Source organism: Protopterus annectens, chromosome 1.part1 (genome assembly GCF_019279795.1).
Source record: "Protopterus annectens isolate FY-2018-M chromosome 1.part1, PAN1.0, whole genome shotgun sequence".
Classification (NCBI taxonomy): domain Eukaryota; kingdom Metazoa; phylum Chordata; order Ceratodontiformes; family Protopteridae; genus Protopterus; species Protopterus annectens.
In genome coordinates, this window is record NC_056726.1 from 827,517,263 (window position 1) to 827,536,177 (window position 18,915).

An 18,915-nucleotide genomic window follows, 5' to 3' on the forward strand; every position below is an offset into this window, starting at 1 on the left:
AGAAAAGCTCATGGAAGGTCTACTGTTACAAGTTACAACTCACTAGATATCAATATAGCCTGAACTAGAATCAGACCCCCCCCCCCCCCCGGTTGTGCTCACATATACATTCATAATTAGTGTAGCTGGAGAATGGGAAATCAAAATATTTCCATAACTCAGCAGTCATTAGCATTTTAAAATCTTCAAATCTTTATCAAGAATGCTAACTCACAGTATTTATTGGCTATACTACATGCATAGCAGAAATAGTACTACAAAATGATTAGGCCTAATATTTCTTGTTATTTCAGTATTTCCCAAAAAAAGGAAGATCATAGACAGAGATTCTGCCATAAAGTGCACCTGCCCCATACTGAATTAGATGCAACCTGTCTCAAGAAAGCATTTCAATGATCATGTGCAAATACTTCACAGTGAGTTATTATATGTATGGTCATGCCAGTAAGCGTTAGCTTATAACCCATGTTAAAATGTGACACTTGGAAAAATTGTAATCTCCCCAATGAGGAATTTGAATTATTTCACTTAAAAGACAACTTCATCTGATTTCATTCTAAGATTTCCAGAATTTCCAAGACAGAAAGTTCTATTTCATGTAATAGAATTTCATAAAGGTTAGTTCCAACATGAATAATACAGAGGATTATGTTTGGGTCACCGGGTACACGCAGATTTTACTGCCTAGCATGGGACCTGACCTTAATAACTTTAGCAGAGGGTTCTTAACATCTGTTAAGGTCAGGTTGCTTGCAACTTTGGCACTTAACTGGTTTGTCTTTTTCCACATATCAGAGTGTAATCAGCATGCTCCATGAACTGCAATATGGTTATATTTATCTTTCCCAGAAATTATGTTTCTTAATAATCTGGGAAATTGAGTGATTTTTAAGCCAGATAAGGATGAAATAGTTATCTTTTCTCTATAAATATTACAAAATATTACAAAGTTTTCTTTTGGAATTCTTAAGAATGGAATCACTCAGAATTTGAGTTTCATTGTTGACCAAGGATAAGATGACCTTCAGGAAGCCTACTGAGTTCCCTTCCTATAACAGCTCTATTCAGTGTTTTCAGAAGAAAATCAGTATGTGTCAGAATTTCCATATCACCTTCAGTATGGACTATGTTAGAAATAATAGAATCTTAATTCAGTTTTGGGGATGGGATATCATTAGATAACAATAGGTCACAGACATTAGTGTCATCCAAGAAGGTCTCAACAGCATTATTTTCCTCAGCTGAAGGCACCTCCAGTTTATTCTAAGATTTTTTTTCAGTCTTATATGTTTTAGCTTTCTCTTTTCCTGTTTCTTTGGAGGTATAATAAGACCCTATTGGATTTTGGATCAGAAACCAATGTCAGTTGTTACCAGATCATAAATGTTGAAAATAATCCATATTGTTATCAACTGATGAGTTAACAAATATTCAGAAAACCTCTGTGTATTTTCTGTAAGATTTCTTCTTTATGTGTTTAGCTTTTGTCTTTATTTTTTTTTTTTGGGGGGGGGGTACATGTAAGCCTATAGCCTCAGGATCAGAGTGTACTAAAGTCCTTGCTTGTGTAATCCTGTTGTTTTTGTTACTGGCTTTACTGAGGTCAGGATCCAGATCTGTTAGAGCCTTGTTTTGTAAATTGCTATTTATAGCACTGAGATCATGGTCAGGGTATGTTAGGGCCATATTTTGGGCCTTGATGTTGTGTATATCATTAACTTCTTCATTGTGGTCAGAAGTTCTACTGGTCCTAGCTTCTAGATTTATATTAGAGTAAGACTGCAATTCCTTCTTCCAATGAGGCAAAAAAATTCTATAATGGTTTGTAGGGCTCCTCCATTGCTAGAATTACAATTAATATTGGGATAAAATATTTAGCCTCTGTCCATTAATAATTCAGGTAGCAGTCCTGGAGTAAACTTCCTATTTCACATTACAAAGACATGTATTTGAAGTGTTTCTCCCTCGGCCTCCGCTGAAAATTGGCTTTGTTCCAAGTTGGACTTTCCTGGTAAAGAAATGTTAAATAAATAAATAAATAAATAAATAAAATTTCCCATCCAATTGTCCAAGTTATGCTTGAATACAGACAAGGAAGAGCTTTGTTTTACATGGATTAGAAGCCTGTTCCAGAGCAGTTGTATCCTTTGTGAGATGTACCTGTCCCTCCAAACTATCCTGTTGATGTTGCAGGAAAGGATCAGGTCTTTAGAATGAGTATTTCTGATTACTATTGCTATTTTCCATTCTCTTGGTACAAAACCCATATGGAGGCTGAGGGTGAGCAGTGTAGTTAGGTGGTGTGGCTAGGTTGTCCTTCATTTTATTCAGGATGCATCCTGGGATATTGTCAGGACCCACTGATGCAGTATTTTTTGCTTTTGATAACACTTTTAGAATTTGGTCCTCCATGATAGCCAGACATGAGTCAGATTCAGGTATTGCTTATTAGATAGATGGGGAGAGAAAAGGGTAGAGTTTGAGCTTAATTTTATCAGTAAGTGAGTTGGCTATATCTTCAGCATTGGTGGAGCTAACATAATTTTCAACTAGCTCAGCACATTGCTGTGTAGAGCCCCTGAGATTACAAACATACCTAAAAAAGGCCTTGTGGTTGTCCTTTGCTTGGGTGGCTATTTTTGCCATAAACTTTTAGTGATCCTAGATTTAATTAAGCACCCTTGTTGTTTGTTTAGATTAATGTCAGTGGCCCTATCCTTCTGGCTGTTATTCTTCTAATATCGTTTGTCCAAAATTATTTTCCTGTTATTGTAGCACTTGTTGAAATTAGAGTCCTATAGGAGCCATATTTTTACAGTTTGCCCTGAGCTTAATCCTGTAAAGTGAGGTGGCATCTATGCACCTGTTTACATGTTGATAAAAATAAGTGGAGTTTGCTTCTGCATAGTCAAGAGAAGTGACTGGGTTTGGTGGCAATTTGAATCTTGCCAGTAGGAGTAGGTAGTATGTCTTAGATTAATTCCTAAAGGTACTGGGGGCAGAGGTTGCCTCCAATTTTAATTTTATTTTGAAGGAGACAGCTTTATGGTCAGATCTAACATGTGAAGATGATATGCAAGGTATTTTGTAAGAGGCCCACATGCTAAGCAAGGAGAGAGTCAAGGATGTTGTTCCCCAGTGGGAACTTTGTCTAATTATTCTAGGGCATTTGTGTTAACGGAGTCCCAGAAGCTCTGTGCTTGTGCACTGGTGGTAGTATATGTATCTCAATCTATAGATAGATAGTTAAAGTCACCCAGGAAAAAGGTATGATTCCAATTCCTTTGTGTGTGTGTGTTTGTGTGTGTGTGTGTGTGTGTGTGTGTGTGTGTGTGTGTGTGTGTGTGTGTGTGTGTGTGTATGTGTGTGTGTGTGTGTGTGTGTGTGTGTATTAATATATGTGCACATTATATATATATATATATATATATATATATATATATATACACACACACACACATAGATATAGATATACGTACTCCACTTAGTCATCATTTATTGTTTACAGGAAAACAAGTCTGAATGGAAACTAAAGATGCTTGTGCCGCTGAGCTAAATAGTTGAACTAGAGACTATCAGTTCAGTGAGATGATTGATTCAGCTTTAAGAAACAAAATAGTTTGTGAAATAATAAATTATCAGAGAAGAGTCATGCTATATGAAAAAATATACAATAGTAGGTAGAATAGTATTCAAAAACGTACACGCTGATTGGTTAGCCAAACCAACGTACCTGTTGTAAATTGAGCATATACCAATAGAAAAAAGTCTGTCAGAAGTGCAACCAGGCTTTCTTCTGTTAGTATGTGCTCAATTTTAAGTGTTCAGATTTTTAGCTAGAGGTCAGCAGGTATGTACGGCGGTCAGAATAAAAAAGGAAGGAAAATTAGGTATGTTCTGCAAAACTAAAGAAGAGTACCTGATTTTCCTTGTATTGTTGCCCTACTCGTACCTCTAAACTCTCCTGATTTTACAGTTTTTTTTTTCTTTTTAAGAAACAAGAAAACAAAAAAAAAAACAGAATAAAATATAAACCATGGCTAAAAGTAATTTCAAAGCTGTCCACCATACAATAGTTTATTGATAAGCACTTTCAGGCTGGGTGCCCTTCATCAGAGCATAGAACAAACTAAAAACACAGACTCAGATACTCTCAAAGGTTACAAAAGCGGTGAATCATGGTTAAAAGTAAATTAAGATATCCAAAAACAGTTAACAAGAAACAATTAAAAAACAATTAAAATCAGTACATCAGTCTCCTAGCTTTTAAAACTGGTTTTAAATGGACCATATAGTTAAGACCATAGTCCCTATCCACTTGTAATTTAACAATCCATCTAGTTTCAGCAAGCTCAGTTTTATTTATAAGATCCCCTCCCCTCATTCCATTAACCAGTTACAAAACCAAAAATGTAAAAGAATGAGCAGAGAAAGTAGCAACATGTTCAGCTACTGCACTACTGATATTGACATTTCATATGTCATGGAGATGCCCCAAGATACGATCTTTCAGGGAGCGATTGGTCTTACCTACATAAAAATGAGCACAGACATTACAGACAGCTAAGTACACTAAATGTGTGCTCTTGCAGTCAGCATATAATCTGTGTAAAAACCTCTTGCCAGTCACAGGATAAACAAAAACCAATTCTGAGTAAATAGCACTACATGCATTGCACATCCTACAAGGAAAAGTTCCAGCTCTTTATGACATATCCACTCTCAGTGTAGATCTGGGGCCATAAAAATGTTGCCTTTTCAGAGAGAAGGCATTCTTAAAAGAAAATTTAGGCTGTTCTCCAACAATTGTTCTTATATTTACATCGGCTTTCAGAATCAACCAGTTTCTCTCGGTAGTCTGACAAACAAGATTAGTGTTACTAGAGTATGTTAGAGTAATTCTAGGCTTGGAACAAGTTGCTGGATGTGCTAAATTATGAGGTGAGAGATCACATTTATATGTGTTCCTATAGGAGAAATAAGGTCTTGCCCTGGTCCTCCTAAGACCTTGAGCATCAATACACTATAGATGGGTTTCAACAGTACCATATCCCCTCTCACAGAAACCACTAGTCATTGTCTCTATCACACTCATGGCCTCCTTATCATCAGTATGAAGGTGTGAGGCTCTCATTTACTGCCCCTTTAGGACATTTCTGAAAACATGCCCAGGGTGCATGCTAGTGCGATGCTGGGCACTATTCCTCCAGCATTCTTCCCTGACAAGACAAGTATTAAGCTGACCATCATTACCCTTATACACTCAGACATCCAAAAAAATCAATGGTGTCCAGTGAGTAGCTAAAACTAAACCTCAGTAATGGTGTGCTATTGTTCAGAAACATAATGATCTTGTCCAGGACTTCTATTGTGCCATCCTGGAGCAAAACAATGTCATCCACAAAGTGACCATAATATTTTACATGAGAGGAAAAGGCATCAGCTCCAAAGATGCATTCAGCCTTCCAGTTAGCCATGACCATATTCACATAGCTATTTGCTCACACCATTCCCATGGGTACACCCAGTTTATCCTCAAATATGCAAACATTATTTTCGAGCACCTTCTCGAACAAAGCACAACCAAGAGTAATTGAGTCATGATTGTAGTCATTGTTGTGAGTTAAAAACAGCCTCACTGCTTCAACTCCAAATCAAGTCATGATTGTAGTGATTCCTAATGATGGGGGGAGGGGTGAAGTGGTAAGGAAAGCAATTTCTTTCTTAAATAATGTCATTGTATAATAGCAATTAAAAAACACCAACTGTGAGTACATTTTCAATATATCACACCCACTCATAAGTTATTACAAAAGTACACCTGACCCTAGGTTGTGGATATCTGCAGTCAGTAAAATCACAAATTCACACTTAAAGTCATTAACCGAATAAATGGATGCATATATGAACTTAATTTAAGGAAGAGTTGATTGTGTTTAAGTTAAAATGTGACAATAGCAAGCTGAAAATAAAATGTAACATGAGAACACATTTTAACATTAATATTTACAAGAACGAATGTCATGAGATGCACAGTGAAGATGCAAAGGTTCATAGGTTCATAGGGTCAAAGAAGGTTACTAGGCTAATGGCCCTAGAGCCCTTACAAGCCTAGCCATATTTATCCTGAGTTGCCTCATTTGTCAGTAGTTAGGTGAGTGAAGTCCACAGAGATAAGGGTCTATGGAAGTTAATACTGACTTCCTCCATCTAGGATGGGTATGGGCACCACCCCAGGAGTGAATTTGCAGTCCTGCATACATTGATCTAGGCTGCTTTTGAAGGGGCTCAGGGAGGGGTTCTGTTTCACATGAATTGAAAGTTTGTTCCAGAGAAGTGGCAGTCTCAAGGAGATGTATTTATCTCTCCAGCATGACCTTTTCATATCAGAGGCTAGGTTAAGATCCCTGGAGCGAGTGACCCTCCTGCAGTTTGATTTATGAATGTGTTGCATTTCCATCAGGACCTGGTTAGAGACTGCACTGTAAGCCAGGCATAGGTCACCCCTTAGCAGCCTGTAGGCGACAGTATACAGTGACATGGCTTTCAGTCTTTCTGTGTAAAACTTATTTTGTGTACCCTGTAATTTCTTGGTGGGAAACCTCTGTGGTCTCTCCAGTTGTTGCAGGTGTCTGATGAGGTACATGCAAAAGGGAGCACTGTACTCAATTATTGGTCTGATGAGGGCTGATTATAATGGAATTATAACATCCTCAGATCTAGATTTGATGCCTTTACTTATAAGATGTGCCACATAGAAGGGTTTCCTTACTACTGTGAATATGTGGTGGGAAAAGTTCAGATTGCTATCAAACTAAGTACCCAGATCTTGCACCACTGGGTCTACACATAGGGGAGTACTGTCTATAATGTAATTAGTGGGAATGTCAGCTTTCCCAAAGGGAATAATAATGATTTTTTTTAACTTAACTTTAATCTATGGCTTTAGTGCCTGTCATTTATCTGCAGTATATTAACATCTTTGGGGGACTAAATGGTTGCTCCCAGTTTGCAATCATCAGTAAACTTGGTAAGCCCCTGGCCATCCAAGTTTTGGCCTAGACTTCTGAGAAATAAATTCTGCACAGTAAAGGACCAAGCACAAGACTCTGTGGTACATCACTTTGACAGTATGTGTCCTGTCAGTGAGTCAGGTGGCTATCCATCTGGTAATGTAGGGGTTAATTCCCAATTGGGAAAGTTTCTCTATAATACCTGAGTGGAGGATTGTGTCAAATGCCTTGGCTAGGTCAAGATAGGTGGTATGCACTGTGTTTCCCTCATTAAGGGTCTTGGTGACTTTCTCGAAGAAGTCAACCATGTTTAATAAGCATGATCTACCTTTAACAAATCCAAACTGGGCTGGGTCCAGAGTTTGGAGATTTCCTATGTCTTAGTTAATAAGGTCAACAATAATTATTTCCATAGCTTGCAGATGAAACTAGTCAAGCTTATGGGCCTGTGAGGCTGCCAGCCTAGCTAGCTGGAATTTTGTGAATAATTCTATGTCATTTGTGAATATTAATATGATTCGTATGCTTGGTGCAGAAGTGTGTGTTGAACTGTATGTTATGTACTGAGCTTCAAGAATGTAACCACAGTGCACCCTGCTGAAAAGAGTAGAAATGTGTATAAACTATATGCCTGTGCGAATGTATGTTTTCATTGCAGAAGTTGGAACATACAGAGTTAACTTGTAAACTCTGAGAAGATAATTGAAGAGTTTTACGATTGTGTTTATCTCAGCAAGAAGACAGGATGTCTACAGCTAGAAGTTCTTTCTATTCTCTGGAAACAGAAATAATTACAAGTTTCAAATGTAAAAGTGTTTAACTGTTTTACGACTTCCAGTTCTAGGCAAACTTCTGAGAGATAAGTATTTTTCACAGACAAATGTTAAATTCTGTTGGTATTTGTTAGCCTGGGAACTGAAGGAAAGTGACAAATAGTGATGACATCCAGTTGACCCAGCAGTAATGTGCTGTTATTAATTTAAGAACTATCTTTCAGAGAAAGTCTGGGCATTTTGTATTTGTCTTTGGACCTGACAACATCCTCTCATCAGCACTTCTGCCTTGCTAATATTAAGTACTAGATTACAGTAATTTCGCTTAGAGAGAGAGATAAGAATGTAATAAGATTAGTTTAGATGTTTTCTGTATTTATGTGAGACTATCATGCAATGTTGTTTTAAAATATTTCATGTGATTCTGAACTCTGTAGTCAGTGTGTTGAGTTATTAAGTATTGTTTGGGGCTTTTATTATTTATTATTAAATATATTTAAACATTTTAATTGTAGCTGGTTTCTTTAGAGATTTGTAAGCTCTTAGCGTACTTGCATATGTATTTGGTGACACTGTATGGGCCACTCTAATAACCTTGAAAGTCTTGGTCACACTTACCAATTGGATAATAGTAACATTACACAGCAGAATTGGTCACCCTTTGGGAAGGGCCTTATAGTAGCTGATAAGTAGTGGATTGGTGGCAATGATAATTATCTTATAGTCTGGGCAGAAGGGGACATAGCTAGTAAACCTGTGCCAGCCTTCCCCAGGATTGTTTGTGTGTTTGTAAATAAATGAAATCTCAAAGTGTGTATGTGTGTGTGTGTCAGTTACTTGAGCAGGGACACAAAGCACTGGTTGGATAGAGAGGGTGCTGGAGGTTTTGGCTTGACCACTCGGTTGAGATCTTAACCCTGTAGCTGTGCCAGGGGGAGTCATATTGGCGATCTGGAGAAAGAGAGAGGAACCAGCCCCAGGCTGACTGTGATCTCTGTGTGCTCTTAAGGGAAATTGTACTTTACTGTGTGTGTACTTGTCATCCCCCCCAATGCGGACATCCCTCACTGGTGCCAGTGGTGATGATTGAGACTCCTTGTTTACTGGGCCAGTGCAGGGGCATCACAGTGCCTATAATTCCCTGGGTCTGTTGATGGTCCCCCTTTGTGTAAAGGGATTACTGTTGCTGTGCTCCATTCTGCAAAGACATAACCGGTTCTTAGGCTATGGTTAAACAGGGATTCAAATGGGTCTGCTAGGTCATGTTTTAGGTTGTTTAAAAGGCAACCTTGGATGTTGTCTCTTCCCATTGATGCCATGTTTTTGGCCTTGGAGAGTGTCGAGATTATCTGCTCACTTGAAATAATAGGCTGAGGAATGGTGGCAGGTCAGGGAGGTGAATCTGTCAGTAAGTAGGTTGGCTGTTACCTCCAGTTGAGTATGGGTTGTTCTGTCTACAACCAGTTCAGCACATAGCTGGGTATTCCCTTTTAGATTGTGGATACAGTTAAAGAATACCTTGTGAATATCCTTAGCTAGGGAGGCTATTTTTGCTTTGTAATTAGCTTTGGAGGACTTGACAAGATCTCTAATTTGTTTGTTTAAGCTACAGAATGATTTCTTCCTCTGCTTTGCCAGTTATCTCTTGCTCTTGGACATTTGTTTCTTCTCTTGTTGTATAGCCTGTTTATACTAGGGGTCCACCTGGGCAGGATAATTAAAATCACTCATGAGTAAGGTGTTGGGCTGTATGGCAAATGACTCCAGTAAATCCAGGTATGCAGTATGCTTTTCCTGTTTCATGGGGGGGACCTATAGCTAGCTATGATGTGGCAGAGGGCTTTGCCTGTAGTTAATTGGACAAGGAGTAGCTCAAGAGAGTCATAATGGTTGACTAGTCTTGAGGTGTGCTTATCTTTAATGAAGATGGATACACCTCCTCCTTTGGTTCTTTCACACTCAGTTTTCCTTACTATTGTGGATACATGGTGATCAAAGTTCAGATTGCTATCAGCCAGAGTACCCAGATCATGTACCACTCAGTCTACACTTAGAGGGGTGCTGTCTATAATATAATTAGTAGGGATGTCAACTTTCCCAAAAGGAACAGTGATGCATTTTTTTGCATTTAACATTAATCCGTGGCTTTGTCAACAGTCATTTCTCTGTGTTAACCCTGTCTGCAGTATATTAACATTGTTGGGGAACTCAATGATTGCTCCCAATTTATTTATTTTTATTTTTACATTTGTTAACCAGGTTAGTCCATCTAGGCTCAGAGAGTCTTTTTTCAGCAGAGAATTGAGGAGAAAAGCTACAGGAAAGTAATTAGTAAAAATAAAAAAAACGAACAATTTAAGTTGCAAAATACTTAGTACAAAAACAGAGAGAGAGAAAGAGAGAAGTACACAACAGGAATATTTACAAGGCAGATTTTGAGAATGCAGTAGCAATATGTTTGAGAAATTTGGTTAGCATTAAGTTATATACAAGAAAACAGAGCAATGCCTTAAAATAAAAAAAAAATATTTTCTAATATGTAATATACAATTCAGAGTAACAGCATGAAATAGTATGTCAAAGATGCATTTAATAGCATAGGTATTAACTGCAGGTAGAGTAATATGTGTAGACAGTTTAGATACCAGAGATATGTTAATTGAGAGAAGAAGAAAAATTCATTAGGATAATTTGCAATCATTAGGGAACTTGGTCAGCTACAGGCCATCCAAGTTTGCCTGGACTTCTGAGAAATAAATTCTGAACAGTAAAGGACCAAGCACAGAACCTTGTGGTATGCCACTGGTGACTGGTCTTTTGCTAGAGGTGAAGTCTTGTTGGTGAGCTGATTAACTGGTGAATTAAATATTGGGCTTATTTAAGAGCAGTCAGGTATCTGGAAGTGTATCACTTGCTTTAGAGTTGTGGCAGGAATACTAGGCTAGAAAGAAAGCTGTGCAGCCTTCCCTGATGTATTTGTGTATAAAGCTAATACTTGGCCTGAATGTCACTTAACTGTAGACAAAAGGGCATTGGAAGCATTAGTTCCAGAGAGAGACAGAAAGAGAGAGAGAAAGTGGGAGAGAGAGGTAAGACTCAGTTAGTGAAGAGTGTACAGTTCAATTTGTGTGCGAAGGTTGGAAGCCCATAACCAGAACAGCAGTATATATTTTCCTTTTATGCTTTTAGAACCTTGTTGTACCTAGTGGATTAATCAATGAAGGAGACTCTTATGCACTTTCTTGTTATTTCATCAAAAATTGAAGGCAGTGGTTGCAGCTTCACTTCACACTTGGTTGGCAGACCTACCTCCATACCCAAAAACACAATATATGTAGATAGATAGATAGATAGATAGATAGATAGATAGATAGATAGATAGATAGATAGATAGATAGTTGCATTACATTTTAAATGCTGCTCTGGTCAACAGAGTGTAGTGAAGTAGAATTGTGTCACACTTGCCATATCTGTAAATGTTCGAGTAGATCAATGCTGCAGTACTGAAGCCTGCAACTAACCCACTTTCCAGAGTCTTTGCATTATACTTGGTTGATGAATGTTTGAGGGCTGATGTCCTGATGTCAGGGTATAAGCAGAGTATAAAAAATAAAAAGAGAAGGCTCCACACCACGGCATGTAAAATCTTAAAATCTTTAATGAACAGAGTAAAAGGTGAGCGCTTTCACAGCTGTAGGCTGCTTCATCAGACAATCATCACAATCATCACAAATAACAATCAACTATTTAAATCAACATCAACCAATGTTGCATCTACCATATTAAAACATTATATGTTGTATTTTAATATGGTAGATACTTAGACATTTTTTGATATGGTAGATACTTACATTTTTATTTGTATCTTATATGTTTTATATTTATATTAACCAAGGTAATCTTATGCAATATAGTCATTTAATGGAATATGATATGATATAGGGATGACTTTGCACTTTAAAAACCTTCTGCAAGTTTAATTGCATTGACTTTTCCATTGGTTGATGTTGATTTAAATAGCTGATTGTTATTTGTGATGATTGTGATGATTGTCTGATGAAGCAGCTTACAGCTATGAAAGCGCTCACCTTTTACTCTGTTCATTAAAGATTTTAAAATTTTATGTGCCATGGTCTGGAGCCTTCCCTTTTTATTTTTTGTACTTACATTTTATTGCTGAAGGATCCATTTGCCTGCTTCATTATCTGGTTTTGGATTACTATAAGCAGAGTATCCTGCCATCTTCAAGTTTTTCTAAGTAGTAAAAAGGCAATCTGATGCCCAAGGATAGTATGACCTCCCCATATGTCTAAGTTTGAGAGGATACATATGAGACATTAGAGGGAGGAAAGAGGATGATGGTGAAGCCTTAAGCTATCTGCAGGAATCTCCTATTCCCCTTGCTCCCAGCATGGGGGAAAAATGGGTCAGCAGATAAAAGGGGTTGGGGAAAGGGAATTTGTACTGCAACATTGATCTATTCGAACATCTACAGTTAATGTCAATGTCACAAAACTGTACTATGTTTTTCACAGACAACGTTGCGATACTGATTCTTGGGACGACTCTCAAGGCTACCAGTTGGGTGGTAGGTAATCTACTGGTCCCTATGAAAGCAGGTTTTGCAGTATGGCAACAGCAAACCCTGCTGTAGATTTGGAGGCAATACCTAAATGTTAGTGTTTTGTAAAAGTGTCCACTGAGTTCCAAGTGGCAGATTCTAGGATGTCCTGGGTAGGGATTCCTTTGAGAAAGACAGCGGTAGCTGCCCTTTGCCTGGTGGAATGAGCTTTGACATAACTAGGTAGATATTTTCCATGGTGAGTACAACAGAACTTAATGCAACTGGCTATCACTTTGGAGATGGGTTGTTTGGAGACAGGTCTGCCCTCATTCCCCTCTATGAAAGCCACCAACAGTTGTGATCCTCTATTTGGGGTTTTTATCATATCTAGATATCTGATTTGTCTGTGCATATCCAGAAAGAGAAGGATTTGTTCTGCTTTGTTCTATGGATTAGGAAAGAAAACTGGAACGTGGATAGCCTGGTTTAAGGAAAGTTCTGATACCACCTTGGGTATGAAGGATGGATTAGTTCTAAGGGTTCCCCTTTCCCTGTGAAAGGCTCTTTGCACATAAGGGTTTTTAGCTCTGAGGCCCTCCTTTCTGAGATAATGACCATTGATACAGTGGTCTTACAAATGGGCATCTTTATAGGGGTAGATGCTGCTGGTTCGGAGGGGGCAAGGTGAGATTTTTAGCACATAGCTGAGATCCCAAGTTGGAGTCAGGTTCCTTCTGGGAGGGGGGGGGGGGGGCATTTCAAGAATAGCTTCAGGTGGGAGTAAGTATAAACAGGAGGAGAACAGGGAAGACAAAATGAGATGGCAAAGGCATACACCTTAACGCTAAAGTAGGAATGGCCCTAGCTAACAGACCCCAAAAGTATTCCAGGACTAAATTGATATCTGCCTGGAGAAGGCTGTTATTTTTGATGTGGCATCAGATGGAAAATCTCTTTCATTTTACTAAGTATGATTTTCTGGTGGTTGATTTCCTTGCCTTCTTAGGTGTTCAGCAGTGCTTTTGAGCAGCTTACATTTTTTGTGTCAAAACCCAATCCTCCAGGCTATCAGTTTAGCTGCGGCCAGGGGATGGTGGAATACCATGTCCATGGTGTGGCTGAGGAGATCTATTTCTTGTGACAGAGAGTAGAATTTCCCTTCACAGTGGGTCAGTATTTTGGAGAATTAGTGTTGTCTTGGCCAGAAGGTGGCTATGAGAATCGTGCTTGGTCTGTCTGATTTGATCTTTATCAGTACCTTGGGAATCAGAGATAAATGTGGAAAGGCATATAGAAACAGGTTGCATGCCTCTGAACTTCTTAGAACAGGAAATCTGGACAAAGCCTAAAATGATGGGGGGGGGCAAATGCTACAAAATAGGGGCAGATTTTAAATATTGCTCTTATAAACTTAGAAAGTTTCTAGAATAACAGGATTTGTTTAGCATGCATTTTCAGAAGGATATGAAATCTGAAACTCAAATGTATGTTGCTATTTAGTGATTTCAGTCATCAGTGATTTACCAGAAAACCATACATTTTATTAGGAACTGACTAAAAATATGAGGCAAAAATCTGGACACTTGAGAAGTATGACAAGATAGTCAATTTGAATAAGAACACACAAATTTTCCATGCTCCTGCCTGGTGCCCTGTAGAGTTCTACAGCAGCAGGGAGACAAAAGGGAGGCTTTGGAATGATTAAGTATAATTTTTCTGCATTTTCTTGCTGCCTTTAGCTAATTCCACCTAAAATGCAGATTTTCTAGAGTTTAAGTGATTTAAAAAGCTTGTTTCAGTTAGTTTTTAACCAGATTGTTTAATGAAATCTTGGAAAGTGAGAGGATGCCTGAGGAATGGAGAAAAGGTGTTTTAGTACCGATTTTTAAGAATAAGGGTGATATGCAGAGCTGTAGTAACTACAGAGGGATTAAATTAATCAGTCACAGCATGAAGTTATGGGAAAGAGTAGTGGAAGCTAGGTTAAGAAGGGATGTGATGATTAGTGATCAGCAGTATGGTTTCATGCCGGGAAAGAGCACTACAGATGCGATGTTTGCTCTGAGAGTGTTGATGGAGAAGTACAGAGAAGGTCAGAAGGAGTTGCATTGTGTTTTTGTAGACTTAGAGAAAGCATATGACAGGGTGCCTAGAGAGGAGTTGTGGTATTGTATGAGGAAGTCAGGAGTGTCAGAGAAGTATGTAAGAGTGGTGCAGGATATGTACGAGGGTAGTGTGACAGCGGTAAGGTCTACGGTGGGAGTGACGGATGCGTTTAAGGTGGAGGTGGGATTACATCAAGGATCAGCTCTGAGCCCTTTCTTATTTGCAATGGTGATGAACAGGTTGACAGACGAGATCAGACAGGAGTCCCCGTGGACTATAATGTTTGCAGATGACATTGTGATCTGTAGTGAGAGTAGGGAACAGGTGGAGGAGACCCTGGAGAGATGGAGATATGCTCTAGAGAGAAGAGGAATGAAGGTCAGCAGGACTAAGACAGAATATATGTGTGTGAATGAGAGGGAGGATAGAGGAATGGTGAGGATACAAGGAGTAGAGGTGGTGAAGGTGGATGAGTTTAAATACCTGGGATCAATAGTTCAGAGTAATGGTGAGTGTGGAAGAGAGGTGAAGAAGAGAGTACAGGCAGGATGGAGTGGGTGGAGAAGAGTGTTAGGAGTGATTTATGACAGACGAGTACCAGTAAGAGTGAAAGGGAAGGTCTACAAGAGGGTAGTGAGACCAGCTATGTTATATGGGTTGGAGGCAGTGGCATTGACAAAAAAGCAGGAGTTTGAGCTGGATGTGGCAGAGTTAAAGATGTTAAGATTTGCACTGCGTGTGACGAGGGTGGACAGGATTAGGAATAAGTATATTAGAGGGTCAGCCCAGGTTGGAAGGTTTGGAGACAAAGACAGAGAGGCAAGATTACGTTGGTTTGGACATGTGCTGAGGAGGGATGCAGAGTATATTGGGAAAAAGATGCTAAGGATGAAGCTACCAGGTAACAGGAAAAGAGGAAGGCCTAAGATAAGGTTTATGGATGTGGTGAGAGAGGACATGCAGGTGGTTGGTGTGACAGAGCAAGATGCAGAGGACAGGAAGAAATGGAAACAGATGATCCGCTGTGGCGACCCCTAATGGGAACAGCCGAAAGAAGATGATGATGATGTTTCAGCTACATATTGTACTTATTTTACTGCCTGCACTTTAACAAAGTCGTTTTTGTGTTTAAATTACCTGTTTAACTGTTGTAGGCTACATACACAAGTGTAATAGCCATTTCTTTGCATTTAAAGTGTTTTTTTGATTGTATCTGCTTTATTTTCTGAAAAAAAACAAAACAAAAAAAAAAAATACTTGTTTTCCCACCTTTCTAAGCTAGTATAGTCCAGTTTTCAGGTTAGTGCTGAATTCAGGGCTGTGTTCCAAGTTTCTGTGTTTGCCCATACCTTACTTCGATAGCAGAAAGTTTCTCTGTTCACTGTGAGAGAGGGAGCTTTGGGCAGCCTATCTGTCCCTGGAGGAGTGGTTTCAGCCCAGAAATTAGTAGTTTATTGGCCTATTTGGGCTAATTTCTATCTCTTTCATTTCCCTGCTATAAAACCCACATTTGCGTGGTTTTGCGCACCGGGCAGCACCGGTTAGCTAGGGTATATCTATTCCCGGCTCCACAAAGTCTACTATCCAATTTTTCCCTTGGAAGTAGACAAAATTTCAACTTAAGCACTCAAACCATTCACTTCTCATACCGACACTTACTCAAAACTCATAGCAAGCACTAATAAACCTTAGCACTAGACCCCCTCCCATACTGTAGAGAAGGACAAGGCTCTCTATTAGAACTTACCAGCCAATCAGTAAAACAGTTCATTGTACCTATCCAGGCATGGCCAAAGGGCAGTTTTAGGTGTACTCTTTGGTCCAACTGGTGAATCTGGGCATTTTGAGGCAATGTTACAATTGCCTCATGTACACAGACAGCCCTCTCCTCCTTCCACCAAACACTAATACATGCGAGAGATGCAATTATGCAGCCAAACTGGAGGCTAAGCTGTCTGAACCCAAGAGTGGACCAGGCAGTCAAGATGAGAAGGGAATTACTTGCATCACACCACCAGTCTCACATAGACCTATCAAACCAGCACTGGCAAAAAACACACATAAATACACGAAAACATACTTGGAGGCTCTAAATAAAAGTCTGCAGAAGCAACAGAGACCTCCAAAGCAGACATCCAAGCAACCTCCACCCCACAATACAAACCATGAAACACATACTTCACAAAACCAGTGCCCACACAATCACAGCCCTTAAGGCAAAATAACATACCCAACACACTAGTAATAGGTGACTCTATAGTCAGACACACTGATGTCCCACTCACTAGGCTGAACAAGGAGAAGGTTACTGTTAGCTGCCTGTTGGGTGCCAGGATCCACCACATAACACAAGTACTCAGGTCACTCCAGAACAAGTACAAATATGACTCTGTCATTGTCCATGTTGGTGTGAAGGACCTGAGCTATACCTCCCTGGACTACATGAAAAGAGACATGGAGGAGCCTCTGATCATGTAGCCCAGGCTGGTATGACCCTGACCCTGAGTAGCATCCTGCCCTCACAAAGAATGATACCACGGTATAGAGAAAAAAATTATCAATTTCAACAATTGGCTAAGCTTCTGGTGTCATTCACAGGGGATCCAATGTCTGTCAGCCTGGGATGACATGCTCGACAAGCCACACTGCTTCGCTAGAGATGGCTTGCACCTGTCACCCTTAGGCTTTCGAACACTGGCCAAGGCTCTTGCCACCCCCATAGTGCATTTTTTAGGCAAGGCTCAAAAGACAAACCCACTGCCATAAATAGCACAAGTAACAAAAAACTGAGGGCAATGCTACTCAATGCCCAAAGTCTAAACCTCAAAATGCATGCACTCGAGGCACTCCTCAGTATGGAGAAAATCAATATATGTGCAGTAACAGAAACCTGGTTTAAGGCTCCAGAGAGCACCCCAGCACTACCAGGCTACAACTCATACCATACATTTTGGCCACAAAACCCGGACCAAAATGCAAAAGGCAGGGGAGTATCTATATTCATCAAGGATACCCACACCTCCAGGTTAGTGGCACAGCACAATGCTTCAGAGATCATCTTCGTGCAACTAACAATGGGAAAAACTGCTATTCAAATTATAGCTTGCTACAGATCACCCACCATGTCCCAGGACCCCCACTCCGCATTCCTGGAAACACTGGGAAACAAAAAGGTCCTACCAAACATCCTGATATTGGGTGATTTCAATTATATAAACATTAACTGGGATAACTACTCAAGTACAAACTTCCTTGCCCAACATTTCCTAGAATTTATAAACTCAAATGCCCTGAATCAACTGGTCAATACCCCCCACTAGAGGTGACAACGTACTGGACCTGGTCATCACCAACATGGGTGACCGGTGTTCCACACCGGAGGTCAACCCCTTGCTGGTTAGATCTGACCATCAACTAATTACTCTGGATATCCACATTCTGCCACCATCCCCGGTCAGAGAAACCACCGTGAAAAACTTTTCAAAAGCAAACTTCACGTTACTTAAGACCAAGGTGGGAAGTTTCAAAGCCCCCATGCTAAAGGATAATGCTGTCAAGCTGCAAAATCCTTTACTAATGCACTCTACGGGCACCTACAAGGATGCATGGATCATGCTATTCCAAACAAAACCAAGACTCACTCCTCCAAGAAAAGGAAACCAGTCTGGTGGACCCCTGCCATAAACAAGCTATACATTAGAAGGAGGAAACTAGTACAGAAAAGAGTAAAATCCCAAGAAGGGAAGACATCCCTGATCAGTATCAGCAAGAAACTACATTCTCTCATAAAATTATCCAAGGTTAGCTTCGAAAGAAAAATTGCCATGGACTCGAAAGATAACCACAAGGCATTCTTTAGCTATGTCAAGACTCTAAGTGGCAATTTCTCAGATCTGCTTGGAGTTAGTGCAGAATGGCACAAAATACACTGAACCGACCGATATAGCCAATATCCTGGCAGACAGGTTCAGTGCAAACTTCACCCCCCTCTCACCCCCAAAAGGGCCCATAACTATACTGGAAGAATGTAGTGCCCCTGAAATCACAGACACTCAAGTTAAAACAGCCCTCTCCAAAGCCAAAAACACAGCATCAATGGGACCGTACAGTGAACCAGGATGCGTCCTACACGAGCTCAAAGATGAACTAACCCCTTACCTAAACACACTGTTTAAACTCAGCCTCTCCACATGCTATGTACCCACTGAGTGGTGCACAGCAATGGTTATTCCACTCCACAAAGGTGGAGCCACAAAGGACTCCAGGTACTATCACCCTGTAAGCCTGACTAGCTTGGTCTGCAGAGCTATGGAGCACATCATCATGGATCTCATTAACAGAGACAATGGAAACCTCCAAACACTGGATCCTACCCAGTTCAGCTTTGTTAAGGGCAGATCATGCTTCCTAACCTTGGTGGACTTCTTTGAGACAGTTACCAAGGATATAGACGAGGGAA